The sequence below is a fragment of the Prunus mume genome, linkage group LG6, assembly GCF_029339155.1.
Source record: "Prunus mume cultivar Tortuosa linkage group LG6, ASM2933915v1, whole genome shotgun sequence".
Lineage (NCBI taxonomy): Eukaryota > Viridiplantae > Streptophyta > Magnoliopsida > Rosales > Rosaceae > Prunus > Prunus mume.
Window position 1 is genome coordinate 21,750,189 of NC_142703.1, and position 20,385 is coordinate 21,770,573.

The 20,385-nt window shown below is 35.2% G+C and overlaps 2 long non-coding RNA genes across 2 annotated transcripts; both read left to right on the top strand.

Moving 5' to 3' along the window:
* Positions 1 to 3,811: 3,811 nt before the first annotated feature.
* On the top strand, positions 3,812 to 7,680 carry LOC148916444 (uncharacterized). Its single transcript, XR_016128327.1, has 5 exons — positions 3,812 to 4,299; positions 4,527 to 4,618; positions 5,055 to 7,273; positions 7,402 to 7,446; positions 7,603 to 7,680. It is a non-coding gene; the product is annotated as an uncharacterized LOC148916444 (long non-coding RNA).
* A 176-nt stretch (positions 7,681 to 7,856) lies between these two features.
* LOC148916445 (uncharacterized) lies at positions 7,857 to 8,388 on the top strand. The gene is made up of 2 exons (XR_016128328.1): positions 7,857 to 8,057; positions 8,168 to 8,388. It is a non-coding gene; the product is annotated as an uncharacterized LOC148916445 (long non-coding RNA).
* The last annotated feature ends 11,997 nt before the right edge of the window (positions 8,389 to 20,385 follow it).

The following is a 20,385-nucleotide window of genomic DNA, read 5'->3' on the forward strand; positions in this document are numbered from 1 at the left end:
TTGTGAGTTTGCCATAGAAATCAATGTTCGTACTTTCGCCTCTACCTAGGACATGGACACCGCTGTTTTGCGTACAGAGCTTGTCATCTCGTGCAGCCCCCAACAATTTAACGCCGTTAACATTACAACCCGAGAACAATTCAGCGCGAATCGGGCCGAAAGCCAAATTATATAACTCATCACTGTAAGTGGGGGAATTCGATGATTTCAACTTATTCACCTAATATTATACAAAACCATTCACATGTTAGTATGACAAAATTAAATACTACAATTTATAGTTTTCAAATACAAAACACTTATAACTTACAGAATCCAAAAACCATTATGGAAACAATTCACGGTGTTTTTGGGCAACCAAATGTGATGGATATTCTCGCTTCATCATCTCTTCATGCTCATCTAAGTATGCCATTATCTCATCACAATTGTTCAGTATGAACCAATGCGCTACCTCCATGTCATTTCTAGAAAACGACTCTTCTCGTCCAGGATCTCCAAAGGGTCGTGCGCTTTGGGCAAAAACAGAAAGTTTTTCATTTCTCAAACCTCCGTCATTATTGTGCTAAGGACAATTGAAAGCCATCTCCACATCTTTTAAATACATTTCGCAGAAAGTAAGCGACTCATATTGAACCTAAGCCTCTATAATTGATCTTTCGAGCCTCGCCCTGTTGCATACACTTTTTTTCAGCTCTCCGAGGAGCCTGCCAAAATAAAACGATATGATACAAATTAGCAAGCCTGTGGTAATGATGCATACACAAAAATGATAAGGATTATACACCTTTCTATTAGATACATCCAGCGATACTTGATAGGACCATCAAGCATTGCCTCTTCTGGCAAGTGAACCATCACGTGGATCATACTTGTAAAGAAAGCTGGAGGGAATATCATCTCAAACTTGCATGGGACTTGGACAATGTCATGACACAACTGATTAATGTTTGTCTTTCGCAATGTTTTCGCCGTAAGTTGTGAAAGAAATATGGACAACAACATGATTGGCTTGACTACATCTTTCGGCAATAGGTGTCGAATACCTACAGGAAGTAGGCGTTGCATAAACACATGACAGTCATGGCTCTTAAGTCCAGTAAATTTACCCCCGTCAACATTCACGCAACGTGCAATATTAGAAGCATACCCATCAGAAAACTTTACAGATGACACAAACTTTAGAAACTCTTTCTTGTCATTCGGTTTCATAGAAAAGAATGCAACATCCCTTCTAGCTTTATCACTGTCCCTATTCATATATAAACCCCTTCATATGCCTATCCTTTGTCTTGCCATCGATATCTAGAATCGTGCCTACCAGTGTGCCGAATACATTTTTCTCAACATGCATCACATCTAGATTGTGCCTCAATTTGAGTTTCGACCAATATGGGAGCTCAAAAAACATAGGCTTGTGCGTCCAGTTCATATGTGTAGAAGGTCTGATCCGACTAACTGTTTTCCCGAACAGAGCAAAATCTAAGCAGTTAAGCTGTTCCAATATCTCATCACCGGACCATTCTTTGGAGGCGACGCTCTGTGTTCCCATCGAATTCTTTATCTTTTTCTCTCCACTCGTGGTCCCATGGCAACCATCTCTGATGACCAAGGTAACAAACTTTTCCAGCGTGCTAACCAGAAGTTACATCTTCCTTGCATACAGGACATGTCATATAACCCTTTGTGCTCTACCCAGAAACTATTGCATATGCCGGGAAATCATTCACAGTCCACATAAATGTTGCCTTCCTTTATCATATAATCATTGTCCTTTCAATTTCAAAACAATTTTTCACAGACAATATATACAGTAAAACCCTCTTCTACCCAAAACCCATTTTCATATCCAACAAAACCAGCCCCACCTGGAAGCGCGTGATACATTCTAAATCCCAGACGCCGCCATGCAAGTGGGCTATAGTTAGAATCCATTTCCCATTTTGACATGCATGCTCCAAGTGACAAGCCCGCAAAGTGAACATCTTCCCAGTTGATTTATCGTACGTGCGAACACCGTTTGTCCATAAATCCTTCAGCTCATCAACCAACGGCCTTAAGTAAACATCGATTGACCTACAAGGATCCTCAGTTATCAAAACAGTTATCATCATGTATTCTTTTTTCATGCATTTCCAAGGCGGCAAATTATATGGGAATACAAAAATTAGCCAAGTGTTGTGGTGTTGGTTTAGAACCCCATACGGATTGAATCCATCAGTGGCAAGTCTCAATCTAACATTTCGGGGATCAGTAGCAAACTCGGGGAACATTTGATTTAACTCTTTCCATACCTCCCCATCTGCAGGATGCCGCATCACATCATCGTCTACCCGTTTTTCCTTATGTCATCTCATGTCTGTGGCAGTATGCGTCGACATATACAATCGCTGCAACCTAGGTTTCAGGGGCAGATAACGCATGACTTTTTGAGGGATCTTAGTCATTCTATTATGAGATGTCGTTTTGAATCTCGACTCATTGCATATAGGGCATGTATCCAACGTTTCATGCTCTTTGTAGAATAACATGCAATTATTTTTGCAAACGTGAATTTTTTCATAACCCAATCCCAGACCATTCAACACCTTCTACACGTGTTTATAGTCTTTCGGCAAACAGTTGTATGTCGGAAGCATTCTCTTGAAAACCCCCAAAAAGTAATTGAAACACAGATTTGACATACGATACTTTATTTTTCCGTGCATTAACTCCACAATGGCCGTGAGAACGGAAAAACTCTCGCACCCCGGGTATAACTCTTGGTTGGCATTTTTTAACAATTTTTCATATTGTTTAAACTCCGCACTGTCTATTGGTGTAGGCACGTCATCTTCCCCTTCCTGATTGATGTTGGTCAATGCAAATGGAAAAGCATCTTGTATAATATCCGTGACTTCATAATTAGGATCCACAATAGTTTCAACATTGGCCACTCTTGTGGCATTTGAAGACGAGGCATTGTCTAATTATTCCCTGTGAAGGCTCCAAATGCTATATGTCTCAATCATTCCATTCCTTACTAAATGAAGTCCAACATTTTCAATTGTCTCCCACAACGTGTTGTTACACCTCCTACAAGGACAACGAATTCTAGTTGCACCCGGGTTGTGTCTACGTGCAAACTCAATAAAATCCTGGATTCCATCCAAGTATTCGTCTGCACATCTATTCGGGTTCTGTATCCACCTTCTGCTCATAATTCCTGAAACCACAATCACAACAACTTCATAGGAAGTTATAATGTCTCCTTATACCTCCGGTAAGGGCCCTATCCCATTCGGGAATGCATAGTCTTGCCACGTAACCTACAACTACATGAGATTAGATTTCGACGTGGATGAATTTCGGCAGCATCTCGATACAGATTCTTGAGGTGGGCATAGGTATAAATACCTACGTACCACTCGAAGTAGAGGTGTCAAGCGGGGCGGGCGGCCCAGCCGCACGAGCCCAGCCCATTTAAATGAGGCACGGCACGGCACGGGCACGAATATTAATGGGGCGTGCTCAAAGGCCGCGGCACGAAAGCTTGACCGGGCGGGATTTAAAAAGGTCAATGGACCGGGCGGCCCGTGGCCCGACATGAGACGGGCTTGGCGAGCCCGCTCCAAGCACGGCACGAGCCCGAGCCCGCTCCAAGCACAGCACGAGCCCGAGCCCGCTTAAATCATCTACTGCATTTTATCACTACCGTACCAAGTTGAAACAGCAAGTAAATAAAATAAAATAAAATAATAAAAATTGATGCAATGACCAATTACTTACCAAACAGACTTAATAAAAACAATTGACAAACAACCACCCAGCCTTAATGACTTAACAAATAGATTTGGAGTTGGAGAGTTGGAGTTGGACTCAAACTCAAAGCGTTTGTCAGCTGTGAAAGCGTGAGGAGCCGTGCATGAAGAAGCAATGAAAACAAAGCAGGGTCTCCTCCTCTTCCTCTCGATTTCTGCATCTCCTCTTCCTCTTCCAACATATCATAAATCTTTAGGAAATACCCCCAATTATAAAAACCCCAAATCTGTGTTGGAAGATCCATATAGCATCATAAAAACCCAAAACCTGTGTTGGAGGCATCTAAATAGCTTGAGAACGATCAGCAAGGACCAATTCTTTTGTGTTGTTACTGTTGCGATACTGGCGGCTTACGTGTTCCGTCAACTGGTTCTTCTTAGGTTGGGTGTTGCCCTGATTTTTAAAGAAGTCATCTTGTTAAGTGGAATTCATAGTCTATTTCCATTCAGGTTGGTTAGAGCTGCTCGTGCAAAGGGTGCAAACATCATTCTTATACAGGTATGACACTTCAAATCTGATACATCCTCAAAGTTATTATGATTTGATATTCCAAATTCCAATTTAGAGTTATATTGCGAAGTTCAACGTGAGCCTAAAAGGTGGAGAGCGAGAAGCATTGTGATTAAGTCTATAATTGTTCTTTTTTTCATCACACTTATGATTGAATGCAAATTGTGATAGTTTATATGTGGTCTTTTCTTTTTATTGGTGCTGGATTGTTGCAGGAACTTTTTGAGGGACATTACTTCTGTCAGGCACAAAGGGAGGACTTCTTTCAGCGAGAAAAGCCTTACAAAGATCATCCAACAATTCTTAGGTGAAAGCATTGGGAAATAGTTTTTCAATTTTGGTTTGATCTTCCTAGCTGTCCTCATCCTGGATTCTGCATCGTGCTACTAACATACCAGGAGAACCTTTAAAAAGGAAAGTGGAGGAAAAAATAAAAATTAGGTTCTTAATTGACTTGGGAACACTTTTTTGGCAGTAGTACTTATGTATTTTATTGCATGCTCTGTAGGATGCAAAATAAATTGGTATTACAGACCAAAGTTGAGTCGGACTTGTGTGTTTCTGTTTTCCCTTATGTGTTCCAATTGTTTATGAATGTTGCTACTTTTAAAGGATTTAGATGTTAACAAGCTTGAATCATAACAGATTAATTTGTTTTGTGGAATGCTATCATTGATTTAATTGTAAATCTTGAACTATAACATATTGTTTTTGTTTTGCTGATGTGTGTATTTTTAATGCAGCCAACGTTCTGAGGTGTGCATTTTTAACATGTATTTGAGGGCGTGAAATTCTATTGGAGATTCTGTAATCACCAAGGGAGGTATTTTTTATTTTTATTTATTTTTTCTGTTAATGGATCCTCAGGATTATATTGATTTTGGTGAGCTTTATGATAATCATTTTGAACATCTTAATCCTGATGACATGCCTAATAATGAGAATAACTTAACCTCTAATGATGTGGAGCAACCTTTGCATGCTAATATGCCTCTTGAATCAAACACTCAAGAAGAAAACATTGATCAAACTGAGGTTAAAAAAAGAAAAAAAACTTCTGAAGTTTGGAAACATTTTAAAGTTTGTGACCAAAAACTTGATGATGGGACTATTCTTCCAAAGGCTGTGTGTATTTATTGCAAACATACTTTGACTTGTAAAACTGCAAACGGTACTGGGCATCTTCATAGGCATTTTAATGCATGTCTTAAAAAAAAAGGTCATAATCATGCTAGGCAATCTCAACTATCTGCAAATACTGGTATCTCTTCATTTAAGTACTCTCAAGCTAAAATGAGAGTTGAGTTAGCTAGATTTATTGCATGTGCTGAATTGCCTTTTCGTTTTGCTGAAAATCGTTGTTTTGAAAGATTTGTTCAAGTGGCTTTGCAACCAGAATTTAAGAAAGTTTCTCGCAATACTAATAGGAGTGATGTTGTGAAACTGTATGATGAAGAAAAGAAAAAATTAATAAATGTTTTCTCTAATTTAAAGGGTTCTATTGCTGTGACTTCTGACATGTGGGATGGTGGTAATAATTTACCTTTTATTTGTGTTACTGCCCATTATATTGATGAAAATTGGTTGTTGCAGAAAAGAATTATTGCATTTCGTCTTCTTGAATTTCCACATACTGGTAGTTCTATTTTTCATGCTATGATGAATGTGTTTAAGGAGTATAACATTACTCATAAAATATTTTCTATTACTTTTGACAATGCTTCCAATAATTCTTCTGCTATTGAGCAGTTTAAACATGTTTTACATCCTCCTTACGGAGGCAAATTTTTTCATATGAGGTGTGTGTGTCATATAATTAATCTAATGGTGCAAGATGGATTAAAAGTTATTAAAACCCAGCTTCAATTGATTAGGGATGCTATTGGTTATATTTCTTCTAGTAGCTCTAGGCAGCAAGACTTTGCTCACCTTTGTATGTCTCATGGCTTGAAACCTATAAAATTGAAAAAAGACATGCATATTCGTTGGAACTCAACTTATCACATGCTTAAAAGTTGTAAAGGTTACACCAATGTCATCAATTTTTATTACAATAATAAAATGAATGACAATCTGTTGAGGGATGAAGAGTGGAATGTATGCTTTACTTTGGTGGACTTTTTCAAAGTTTTTTATGATGCTACATGTAACTGTTCTGGTGTTTATTATCCGACATCTCCTGTTGCACTTCATGATTTATTTTCAATTAGTGCTACCTTTGCTAAATACAGATTTGATACTACATGTAATTTTACAAAGATTTGTGAGCAAATGGAAATTAAATATAAAAAGTATTGGACAGAGATTCCTTATACTTTTTGTTTTGGTGCAATAATGGATCCTAGAATTAAAGTAAGTGGTTTGGAAGTAATATTGACTGAAATTTCAAGAAATTTATCAATTACTTTACCACTTACAATATCCAATATTCAGAAGACATTCAATGATACTTATTTGTTGTATGAGAAGAAATATAGTGTTGGTACAATAGCTACACAAACTGCTCCAACTGTTCATTTATTTGGTTCATCTTCATCTAGTAGTGCAGCTGTTTTTGGTATGCTTGCTAGCAAAGGAAAACAAAAGAGTGTAATAAGTTCTCGTACTGAAGTTTTTAAGTATTTGGATACTGAATTTGTTGAATTTATGACTGAGGAAGAAAGAAAAAATTTCAATATTTTGGATTGGTGGAAAGCACATGAAAAGAACTTTCCTGTGCTTTCCATTATGGCACGTGATGTACTAACAACTCCAGTGTCCACAGTAGCTTCGGAGTCTGCTTTTAGTGCAGGTGGTCGTGTGCTGGACGAAAAGAGGACGAGGCTTACTCCTCAAATATGCGAGGCACTTATGTGTTTGAAGGATTGGGAAGATGCTGATTTTCGAACTCAAAGTTTTGTAGATGGAGATCTCTCATATTTTGAAGATGACAGCACAAGTTCCCTTAATGAAGTTAGTTGAGGTTGGTACTTTGTTTTTGCTGTATATTGATACTCAAACTTATTAACAAACAAAATACCTACTTAAATAATGGTTGGAGTTCCACTTCTTCAATCACAAATTTGCTTGCTTTCTTTTCTGTTTTTCCAGTCGTTTCTCATTTTCTTCAGCCACTGATCCACCCAATCTTTTCAGGTAAACTCCCCTTAGTCTCCAATCAGCTCCTCTACTTCACTTGCAATATTCAATCAGACTTGTTTCTGTTTTCTTTTTTCGTTTTGAAATTTTTTGGTTTCTGGGTAATCTTCACTTTCAAAGTGATGGTTTTTCTTCTTTTTGTTTTGGTTTCAGCTCTCTCTTCCTTTCTTACCCTGGTTTTGGTAGCTCGGACTTGAAGGGAAGGAACTGAAGGTAACATTGGGTTTTAATCTTACTCTTTTTGCACAGTGAGTAGTTTAGTTTCCAGATTTCATGGCTTTTTTTCTTGTTCTCCCTAGTCTCACAAAATGCACGGATTTAGTTTTAATGGTTATAATTTTGTTTAGTTTCTCTGTCATTTACTTGCACATATGTTTCTCTACTAATTGCTTTTTTGCATCAGGTCATATTGCTTCAGTAAAGTTAATTTTATTAGGATTCCTTTAATTATGATCTATTACAGGATTAAAACTTAAGGTGTCATCACGTGAACATGTTGTGTTTGTGAGTGTTTGTTATAAATCTAATGTATGTAATCTTTTGGTAGGATTATTCTGGGACTGATATATTGCATAGTACACGAGAGCCAGATCCACCTTTAATTACAGGTTTGTATGTTGTGCATCAGACTGCATGTCTTTTTGAAGATTTATGATGCTCTAAGTATCTTCTTTTACCCCAGAAAATAATAATAATTTTTTTTGATTGACTAACGCAGGAACGTGAGATGACAAATGCTGATATTTTACCCGGTGTCCTAGATTAATTTTATTTTCCTTTTTGTGTAATTTGGGAGGGCAGTGGTACTCTTTTTCCTTGACCGGATTTTCCTCATTTGGGGGTTTTTTAAGGCAAGGTTTTAACGAGGCCACATTTTTGCCCTCCACCTTTTCATATTGTTTGGATGATTAATTATTAATGTTTTCAAATAGTTCATCATTCCTTGCTTCTAATTATATGTTTTATGTTTATAATTTTAATTATCTAGTGGGAAAAAAAATCAAGTAAAAAAAATTCAAATTAAATGGGCCTGAGCACGGGCACGGGCACGGCCCAAGCACGGCACGGCCCGTTTCAATATGGACTTGGGCTTTGGGCCGGGCTGGGATTAATGATTTTACTAAATGGGCCAGCACGGCACGGCCCGATAAATTAAATGGGCCGGCACGGCACGACACGAATACATTAAAGGCACGAGCTTAAATGGGTTGGGCCAGCCCGGCACGGCCCGTTTGACACCTCTAACTCGAAGAACGTAGCGAGATGACACCGAAATCTCCACAATCGAAACCTAATCCTGTGGCCGTAAATTACATGACAACACTATGCATTACTAAACTGTCCAAATAATGGGACAATTCATGAATTAATTGGACCGCAGTCATGCATTATGCATACATGCACGAAATCCAACTAATCTCGAACGGGAAACTAAGTGTTACTAAACATAAAAATAAAAGTACGAAGTTAATTTCAATTAACTTCGTACATCACAACATATTATGCTACGTTACGCCCAATTTAACAACATAATATAAATATAATTTCACAAAAAAATTTAAACATAACAAACTAACTTTAACATTATTAATATATAAAATGAATAAAATATCTTCTCAATCATTCTCCACCAATCGCTAATTACAAATATCCCTAACGAAAACAAAATTAATAGCGTTAGTACGAATTTAAATTAATACTTTTAAACTAATGACGAAAAATACTTACCCAATGAATGTATTGAAGTTCCAGCAGCGGCAGAGAGGTTGAGAGAGAGGCAGAGGTAGAATGCTTTTGTTTTTTTTTGCATTCTGCCTCTGCAATGGCAAAATTCTAATATGAAGAAGAGCGTGACGAACCAATGGTTTCGTTGTGCAAACTGCCGTCGCGAAAAACCAAATTTTTCGTCGCACAAACCAAATTTTTCGTCGCACAATCACGTGCCGACATCGAACTTTTGCGTGACGCACGGTATATTTCGTCTCACAAACTTTCGTCGCGCAATGTCGTCGCGCAAAAACACCATTCCGTCGCCAAAACCACCATTTGTCACGCAAATGTGAAACTTTACACGACGAATAATATTTACGTCGCTGAAACAAAAATGTCCCACGCAAGTATTTTTGGAGCCAAAAGAAAAAATATCCTCGTTTTCTTATGCAACGAAATATCTTCTCGTCGCGCTAAGATGTCTTTTGCGACGAACAGTGTCGTCGCATAAGTTTTTACCGCCAAATAAAGGGACCCACTGTTTGTTGTCCATTTTCGCGCTACGAATTTTCTAACCGTCGTGGAAGTTGTCTTAAGCGACGATATTCCTCGTCGCGCAAGTGTTTCGAGCCAAAAAAAATTTCACGGGTTTTTTAACTCACTTTGAGCGATGACGAAATTTTCTGTCGCGTGAAGAAATTATGTACGACGACATATTTGGTCGCGCAAGTTTTCAGTGGTATGCGCGACAAATATTTTTTTTCGTCACCCCAGTGCGTTTTGCAACGAATTTTTCTTCATCACGCAAATAGTAAAACGTAGTAGTGAAATGGTTGTAATGGATGTAGGAATTAATTTGGAAATATTTTTTTAAAATTTAACAATAAATTCAGATTTATAAATTCAGATTTACGTAATCAGTTTGTTTAAAAAAATTGTTTATGTTATTTTCTTTTTATGAATTATACATGACTAATCATCTACTTTATAATTGTTTATGAATAATATTGTACATACTAATTATGTTGAACAAATAATGTACCTATTACTTGTTTGTTTTATGAAAGTATAATTTACCTAGTATGAAAAGTGTACCTGTTTTAAATTTATAAAAAGTGTACATAATTATCTATTCCAATATACCTACATTATACGACATCCAATATACCTACTACGAAATATGTATAGTAAACTATTATACAAAATTAGTGAAACACCCATTCCTACACATGAAATTATAAATATACCCTACACTATTTAAAACATAGAAACACACCCAAAATAAACCCAAAAATCAACAATTATATATTTTTTAATTTAATTAATAAGATGAAATATCTTTATTACCCTTTTTAGCATTAAATTAGTTTTGGATCTCGTTTGAAGCCTCCCTCAGTTTTGACAACCTCAGGTTTGAAGCCTCAAGCCCCTCTCCTGCTTCAAACCACCATCTCTCCTCTGTTCTCTCCCTTCTTCCCTCTCTATGCCTTCAAAGTAAACCAAACAGTCTCAAAGCCATGGACCAACACAAGACCGACGACAATCTCCGTTACGTAGGTGGCCTCACAAGTGTTCTCGCTGCTGATGCCTCCATTTCCTTTGCAGGTTTGTTCCATATGCTTCAATTCATTATTTTCCTTTTGATTTTTGCTTAATTTACTTGAATTTCTACTTGATTTCTCTTTCACATGCACCAACCCCAACGGATCACCGATTTCCACCGACGATATATTCCAAAATGGCTAGATCGGTCCTGTGTTCCCAATTTTCAACTCGGATCTCTTGTTCGCAGATGCCGACGACGATGATTTTTCCATAGCCAAAGGGGTTGCCGCTTCCTCTTCCTCTCTACGGCCGCCATTGAAGCTCTTCTTTGAAAAGAGGGATACGCCGAACTCATCAACACCTTTTACAGCAGCAAGGAGATCTTTCTCTGTGAGCTCATCAGTGACGCCTTTGATGTACGTATTTTCACCATTTATTCTTATGTTGATTGCTCATTTCAGTATTTTCTAGTTTTATTGTATGAATTGTTGTGTTTTCTGTTTGCGTTTGACTTGTGAACATTTTAAATTCAACGAATTAGTTTGTATGGCTTAGGTTAGAGATTTGAACATGTTAACTTTTATGTTGTGGTTTATGATCATTTCAATATGGAAGGAAACTAATTGATTTGTTCTTTAGTCGTGATAGGCATATTTGCTTTGGTTGCTTTGGTCATACAAGTACGCGGATCTCTTTTAAGGAAAAGCTTGAGATTTGTCTTGACAAGGAAGATGAAATGGACTGTCTTGTGGCTGGATCAAATTTTCTGCTTAAGGTGGGATCCTAATACCGCATACATAGATTGGTATGTACAAGTTGATGCCTTTCTTAAGTCCTGTCATGTGTTGCATAGGATGTGTGGGTTGGGATTGGCAATAGCGTGCACAAGATGAGAGGAAGTAACTTTGTTTTTGTTTTTTTGTTTTAGAAGGAAAAGAAACGTGGATGAGTCATAAAATGTGAAACTTGCAAAATTCAGCTACTTCTGTAGAGATATTTATGATTCTTTAGGATACTGAAATATATGGCTTATGTGGAATATAGATCCATTAAAAGAGTAAAAAAAAATCCCTTTGCCGCTTTTTGATTCAAGCTGGCGACAATATCATTAACATTCTTTTTTGCATTATGAGTTCCTTGCCTGACAATAACATTCACATTTTGATTGTTATTAAAGTAGGCAGTTCACACCAAAGCATTCACATACATGGATGGTCAGAAGGAATTTGTGCAGATTGACCATGATGATCTATATCCCTATATGCTTGTTAATATTGGTTCTGGTGTCAGTATGATCAAGGTATTCTCATAGTAAAAATCAAATACTTTAGTTACTGAATTAGCTTCATATATTTAACTTTTAAAAGCTTGATAGTGTCGTCTGTGTTGTGCTTATATAGGTAGATGGACATGGTAAGTTTGAGCAAGAGGAACCAATGCTGGTGGCGGCACCTTTTGGGGTTTGCAACAAGCCAATTTTGGCTTTTTGGGTGGTTGTGGGTCTAATATATGACTTTTGTAAATTTCAACAAGCTGGTAAGTTGATTTGTAGTATACAATTTGTTATTTGTAAGTCGTATAAGCAGTTGTTAACTTCCAGTAAGTGGTATGAACGACTGTTATACTGTTCATACCATGCAACTGAGTTGATTTATATAATATAGTATTAACAATGTACTTCTATGACATAGTATTAACAGATTTTTAGTAATAAAGCACGCTCTATATTTTGCTCTATATATGGTTGTGCACTTGAAGTTTATGATATGCAAAATGTGATTTTTACTAGGAAATAGTTTTTTGACATAGTATTAACAATGTACTTCTGTGACATAGTATTAACAGTGTACTTTTTTTTTTTGTAAAGGTATTTCCTTTTGCCTTTGCGATTGTATCTGGTGAAACTATGGACAATTGGAGGTGGCAGCAAAGGATATTGAATCTCTTGTTAGGGTTTTTTGGATTTTTTGTATGAAATGGTATTTACAATGTTTTTCTATGAAATTGTATTAAGAATATTTTTCTATGAAATTGTATTAACAATATACTTCTATAGCATGGTATTAACAATATACTTATATAGCGTGGTATTAACAATGCACTTTTATGACATGGTATTAACAATGTACTTTTATGACATGGTATTAACAATATACTTCTATGATATGGTTTGCAGAGGTTTGATGGAGAATGAAAGGTTGTGGGGACAGACCCTTGGTTTTCGTGATTTTTTTTTATTTATTTTATTTTAAGTTTGGGTTTTTAAAAAAAAAAAAAATCTAATATGGGCTTGCTGGGCTTGTTTTGGGTTCTTTTGGGAATTTTGTGTTGGGCTTGTTTTAAGTTAATCAATGGCAGAGATGTAATTTATAAGAACTTCAATACTAATTTCACATGTAGTAAATGGTTTTTGGGTGTGTTTCTAAAGTGCATTCTATGTAGGGTTTTTTTATAATTACAGCTCCTATTTTGGGTATATTACTAAAGCTCCCAAACTATTATATGTAATTATGGTTTATATGTATAGCTATATATATATATATATTATCTATGAACGAACATATATTATATGTTTTATGAGAATGTTTTGATTTGTTGAGTCCAAGCAACACCATAATAATGGAAAGGCTAGATATTAGGGATTGTTTAGGAAAAATTGTTGGATAACAAAAATGGCAGGGTTTTGTAAATAAGTAATAAGAAATGGGCAACTTTTATCCTTCATGGCATCCGTTTTCAAAATTAGGTTTTGGTTGGAAGTAAATATGCAGATGAATTTAGAGTTGCAAGGGCCTATTACATAATGACAAGGTATATAACGAACATACCCAGTCTCCACATTGGATCAAGAACAGGATCAAAAACCGCTAATTCATATAGAGCCATCGAACCAGCCCAACCAGAAACTAGAGCTATAAGCATTATATGGACATCAATCAAACAGTCGGGATCATTCAATACAACGGTATGAACACGATACCAAAGCAAACCCATGGAAATACCCTTTTATCAACGAAAAATAGACACAATGTAACTTTACTCCATTGGAAAAAAATATGCTGTGGACTGTGGATTATCTTGGGGTAAGGATTAAATTTTATTATGAAAGAAAATAGGATACCTGAACTTTAATTTGGTGACCCTAGAAAATCAGTACTTTTTCAGAAAAAAACAATCTTTCGATTTCTTACAACGTAGCATGTAAACAGTCTTTCGATTTCCTACTAAATTTATTGCTTGCGTAAATTATAACTTAATCTATCTCTCGCATAACTTAAACTTAAAGGTAACATAAAGGCCAGTGTTTATCCCATATGACACAAACTTTCGGCCAAATGGAAGCGAATCGGTTTAGCGCGGAGGCCGCGGTCGTAGAGAATATCTAGTTGGAGGTGCTGACCCTTCAATAGGGGCTGATGTGGGGATCACGGCCGATGGTTCTAACACAAAGAGCTGGATGCGTGAGTTGGATGCAATCCCTTCAATGCTCTGAATTATACGCCAATCTTCATGAAGATATTCTCCGTTGAAGAATAGGACTTGCTGGGATACTCTTATCCCAAGTAAACATTCAATCTTGTCCTTTATAGAGCCCACAATCCCAAACATGCTCACTTCAATAACTTCGTCTTTATGCCCTTGACGTACCACAACAAATTTGTAGCAGTTCCTGAAAATATAATGAAATAAAACCTCAACATAAGGTTTTTGAAAGGATTTTTTAAATTTATTTTTCATTTACAAAAAAGGAAAAAAAATAAATAAATTAAGAACTGTTTTAGAATGTGTACAACCAGAAAATAAAAAATAGACCTAGGGTATTTTATTTAAAATGCATCTTTTACCAACAAAACAGAAATCAATCGCGATACGATATAGCACTGATGTGTGCAATATAAAAGAATCACAATCCAGAGTACAAACATGTCAATCAAAAACTCAAAAACACTGTAGAATTTATTAATTCATATTATTTGAGCTTTACATCATCTTATCAAGTGTTTTTATGTGCTGTTTCAGTTTCAGATTTTTGGAAAAAGCATAAAGAATTAAGCATTTATAACACAAATTAAAAATTAAAATTAAAATTTGTGTAGGATACATACCCGATTATCTCCTCCGTCCACATGCTTGCTACTCGCTCAAATTGAACTTCCTCACCAACATTGGCTGCTACTCCCTGACCGTGATCGTGATCGCCAACGTCGTTACCATCATTGACTGCTACCTGACCCCCAACAACCATTCTACCATAGTAAATAGCTGTAGTGACTGCAGCTTCATATTGAAGGTTGTTGTAATATGATGGTGATTCTTGTCCAGGTAAATGTCGTGGTGCTCCTTCTTGTTCATCCATTGTACGTCAAATCGCAAACTATGAATATGAAGTAAGAAAGAGAGAAGCAGCAAGGAAAAAGAAGCGAAAATGGAAAAGATTATCGAGAAGCTTGATGTGTGCATGCACTATCTTAAACCTGGAACACAATGGGGGTAGAGAGAGGGCTATATATATAATAGCTCTGTGATCAAGTAAATCGCTATCTATTTCTTCTTTTTCCTTACTGTTTTGGGATAGTAACTCCTGACTTGCCCTTTTTGATATCCAAGTTTGTTTTGGGATATAGTAGGTCCTGACTTGCCCTTTTTGATATCCAAGTTTGTTTTGCGATATAGTAGGTCCTGACTTGCCCTTTTTTATATCAGTTTGGCGGCTTGGGATAGTACTATCCCTCACTTGCCCTTTTGGATATCCAGTTTGGTTTGGGACAATAGCTAGGTCCTGACTTTGTCATCGTACCAGACAAAGATTTGCCAAGAGCGATTCATAGAATCCCAAATTTGTGCTGATAGTTTTTTATTTAAAAGCAAAAATAAAAAAAGATTGAGTTTTTGTAGTTGAAAATTTGAACCCAAAGTTGGACTTTTCTTCATGTGTTCCAAAATTGGTCATATACGTACCGCCGCCACCTCCAGCGCTCTGCCGCCGCATCACCATATGCGATGTTCTATTTTCCTTTGCTTAATCTAATCCGTATGAGAGCAAAAGAAAATATGTTCTTTTTCTTTCTGATCATGCACATCTTCAATATCAATATTATTTGATAGCAAAAAATATTTATAGCCAAATAGTTGGTCCTCGAATTTGCCTTGGGCAATATATATATATATATATATACAGTCCCCTTCTATTGAGGGATCCCTCAAATAATTTTATTTGAGGGACGCCCTTTAGGATATCCTACAATTTTTTTTTCAATGATCCAAATCATCTATTTTTCAGGTCTTCATTCATAGATCATCCTTACAAAAAATTAGACAAATCGGAAACTATTTCGACATCCAATTGTGTCCTACAAAATCAATGAACACGGTGTTTCAAGAAAATACTAAAATTTCAATAAATCAATTGAATGGTCAAATGATATCGGATTCAAGTGATTTTTTGTAGAAATGATCTTTGAATGTGTATCTACAAAATAGACGGTTTGGATTAGTGAAATACAATCCGGAGTGGGCCCTACAAGGGGTGTCCCTCAAATAAGCTTATTTGAGGATCCTCAATGGAGGCTCTCAGATATATATATATATATATATATATATATATATATCTGATCCCCTTCTATTGAGGGACGCCCTTTAGGGTACCATACAAATTTTTTCCCAATGATCCAAACCATCTATTTTTAAGGTCTTCATTCATAGATCATCCTTACAAAAAATTAGACAAATCGGAAACCGTTTTGACATCCAATTGTGTCTTACAAAATCAATGAACACGATGCTTCAAGAAAGTACTAAAATTTCTATAACTCAAATGAGTGGTCAAATGATATCGGATTCAAATAATTTTTTGTATAGATGATCTTTGAATGAGTATGTACAAAATAGATGGTTTGGATTAGTGAAATACAATCCAGAGTGGGGCCTACAAAAGGTGTCCCTCAAATAAGCTTATTTGAAGGATCACTCAATGGAAGCTCTCTATATCGTGCAAAGTGTATGAAAACATAGGAATATGAGCAAAACGGGCTGCATGAAAGCCTTTTGGCGTCGGAGCCAAATTAACTTGGGAGTTATTATACAATTGCACACGTATATTATACATGTTCGAACTGTTTGGTGGTGCTATATAATATTCTTTTTCTTTTTTCATCGGATGAAGATTTTTCTAGCAAGATTTTAATGAGACCACGTTATAGCACATCAGAGTCTAAGATTTCTGGATGTATTGATGTTGGCTTCAGTGTGATTAAAGTTTTTCTTTGATGAAAACAAAAAAATGATTTTGGATCTTTTGACCAAGACATGCATAATTGAGTTATTTTAGGGAACTTCCCTACTTGAATTTTGGACCATTGATTAGGATATCATATATTTGTACTACAGGCATTCGTCCAACTAATGTATAGAGGCTATATTTTGTAGACAATTTGGCCGGGATTCGATGGGATACAAGGACCTCCGTTGCTAAAGGTACCCAAACCCACATACCCTATTCTCAAACAAATCTCAAAAAACCCAAAACTCATATGATATATCTTAACACATAGTAATTTTCACACAACTACTCAAACAAACGTTATAAATCAAAGAGAGAATTGATAGACAAACACTAGTAAAAAATAAACCTTGCGCGACGAAAAACTATCGTCGCTCAAAGTCACTTTGCGCGATGAAACTCAAAACTTCGTTGCTCAAAACCTTGCACGACCAACTTTTGCTCGACGAAAAACAATTCATCGCGCAAGTCACTTTGCGTGACAAACTTTTGCGCGACGACCATACATCGTCGCTCAAAGTAACTTTGTGCGACAAAACAATAAACTTCGTCACGCAAAGTCCTTATAAAAATAAATAAATAAAAAAATTTATTTTTTAAAATCTTTGCATGGCGTAATCCAAACATTCCGTCGCCTAAACCAATTTATTTTTGTTTTTTATTTTGTATGCATAACAATTAAGAAATTAAACGGTATATATATATATTTATTAAGTAGCTTTAAATTTTTTATTTTAGATTGGATTGGATTTTTGTTAGAAAAATATATTATTGTTGTTCGGATTGGGTTTTTGTTAGAAAATATATTTTATAAATTGACGATCGAATTAGTTCATTGTATTCATATAGGGTCAAGGAGTGTAGCTATAAAAAATCATCAAAATCGGAGTTAAAATAGCTGTTAAATTATGATTTTTCATTTATAACCGTCGAAAAGTTTTGTCTCATTACTTGATCTCTGAATGTTTATTTTTTCCGATTTTTGGCGTATGTGATCTTGAAGTATAAACAAACAAGTTTGATGGTTGGATTGTTGAAACTAGTTTTGTTGAATGCGTATGCCATCAAAACAATATATTCACTAACAATTAAGAGTTTATTTATACTTTCGTTAAATATAACATAAGATTTTGTGGTATCCACTAGTGTAAATATTTTAAATTGAAGATCAAATTCAGTCATTGTATTCTTATAGGGTCAAGGAGTATGGCTGTAAAAAATCATCAAAATCGGAGTTAAAATAACTGTTAAATCATGATTTTTCATTTATAACCGTCAAAATTTTTTGTCCCGTTACTTCATCTCTAAATGTTTATTTTTTCCGATTTTTGGCATATATGATCTCGAAGTATAAACAAACAAGTTTGACGGTTGGATTGTTGACACTAGTTTCTTAGAATGTGTATGCCATCAAAACAATATATTCACTAACAATTAAGAGTTTATTTATACTTTCGTTAAATATAACATAAGATTTTGTAGTATCCACTAGTGTAAATATTTTAAATTGAAGATAAAATTCAGTCATTGTATTGTTATAGGGTCAAGGAGTGTAGCTGTAAAAAAATCATCAAAATTGGAGTTAAAATAACCGTTAAATCGTGATTTTTCATTTACGACCATCGAAAAGTTTTGTCCCGTTACTAGATCTCTGAATGTTTGTTTTTTGCGATTTTTGGGGTGTACGATCTTGAAGTATATACAAACAAGTCTAACGGTTAGATCGTTGAATGGTGTGTGTGTGTATATATATATATTTATTAAGTAGCTTTAAATTTATTTATTTTGTACATATAACACTTAAGAAATTGAATAGTATATACATTTATTAAGTAGCTTTAATCTTATTTATATTTTAAATTGTAAAATAAAATTATTTTATTTTTTATTATTCATAACAATTATTTTTATAAATATTGTGCTACGAACCAATTTTTCGTCTCTCAAAAGTTTGATCGACCAACAGTTCGTCGCGCAAAACTCTAAAAATTTGGGTGGGTACCAAAAATGAAACGCGGGATTTAAAAAATATATATATATATTAGACTTTGCGTGACTAATATATATTTTTCAATCATTCAAAAATTTGGGGTACCAAATATGGGACGCTGGAATTTTTTTAGACTTTATGCGACCAATATGTATTTTTCGTCGCTCAAAATGTAAAATTTTTGGGTACCAAAATGAGACGGAATTTCTTTTTTTTTTTTTGCGCGACCAATATACTAATATTTGTCGCGCAAAGTGATACAGTTTTTAAAAAGAAAATAACTCCTCCACCATTTTCTCAATGTCATTCTCTACTCCTACCTCTCCTCTCTCTTTCCCTCTCCCCAAATCCCATCCTTTCTCTCACACTCACTCCTCTCACTTAATCTCTCACTCTCACTCACTCTCTTATCTCTCTTTTCATTATCTCTCACTCTCTCATCTCTCTATCACTATCTTCTCTAATTCTCTCACACTCACTTCTCTCTCTCATTCTCACTCACTCTCAATCTTGCCAAAAGGTATATTCTCTCCAAATTTTAAATTTTTTTCATTAATATGTGTTTTTGGAGTTAGTTTTGAGTTTGTGTGGGGTTTGGGGTTGAGTAAAGAGGAGGGATTGGAGTTTGGGTTGAATTTGTGGTATAACAATTTTAGGGGAGATTATCCATTTTTTTTCTTCTTTTTTTTTGGTTATTTGACCTTATTTTTTGTAGGGAATCATCGAGACTTTGACGGCTAAAGTTAAGGATTATGAAGCTATCAAAACATATCCTCCGCCACTACCACCACAATATGCTTGTATTAGGATTTTATTATTGTACTTTGTTAATTTATGTGTACATTTTGAATATTATATATATATATATATTTATTGGATAATTTGATCACTATTTTTCATATGTAATTTTATTTTGAATATGTCAGTTTAAATTAAAGTAACTAAAAAAAATCATACAATTAAATTAAATTTAAAAAGTAAAAATTCAAAAAAATTAATATAATTAAATTAATATAAATTTAAATTAAAGTAACAAAAAAAATCATATAATTAAATTAAATTTAAAAATTAAAAATTCGAATAAATTAATATAATTAAAGAAATATTAAAGAAATAATAAAACAAAAAGTCAAAAACCAAAGTATTTTGTCGCGCAAATATTTGCGCGACGTTAGTATTCGTCGCACAAAACTCTAAAAATTTGGGCGGTACCAAAAATGGGACTCGGGAATTTTTTATTTTTTTAATTTTTTAAGACTTAGCGTGACCAAAGTTTTTCGTCACGCAAAATTTGTGTGACCAATGTTTTTCGTCTCACAAAGTCACTTTGCGAGTCCAATATTTTTTCGTCGTGCAAAGTCACTTTGAGCGACCAATGAAAAACTTCGTCGCTCAAAGTCTTTCTTCATGA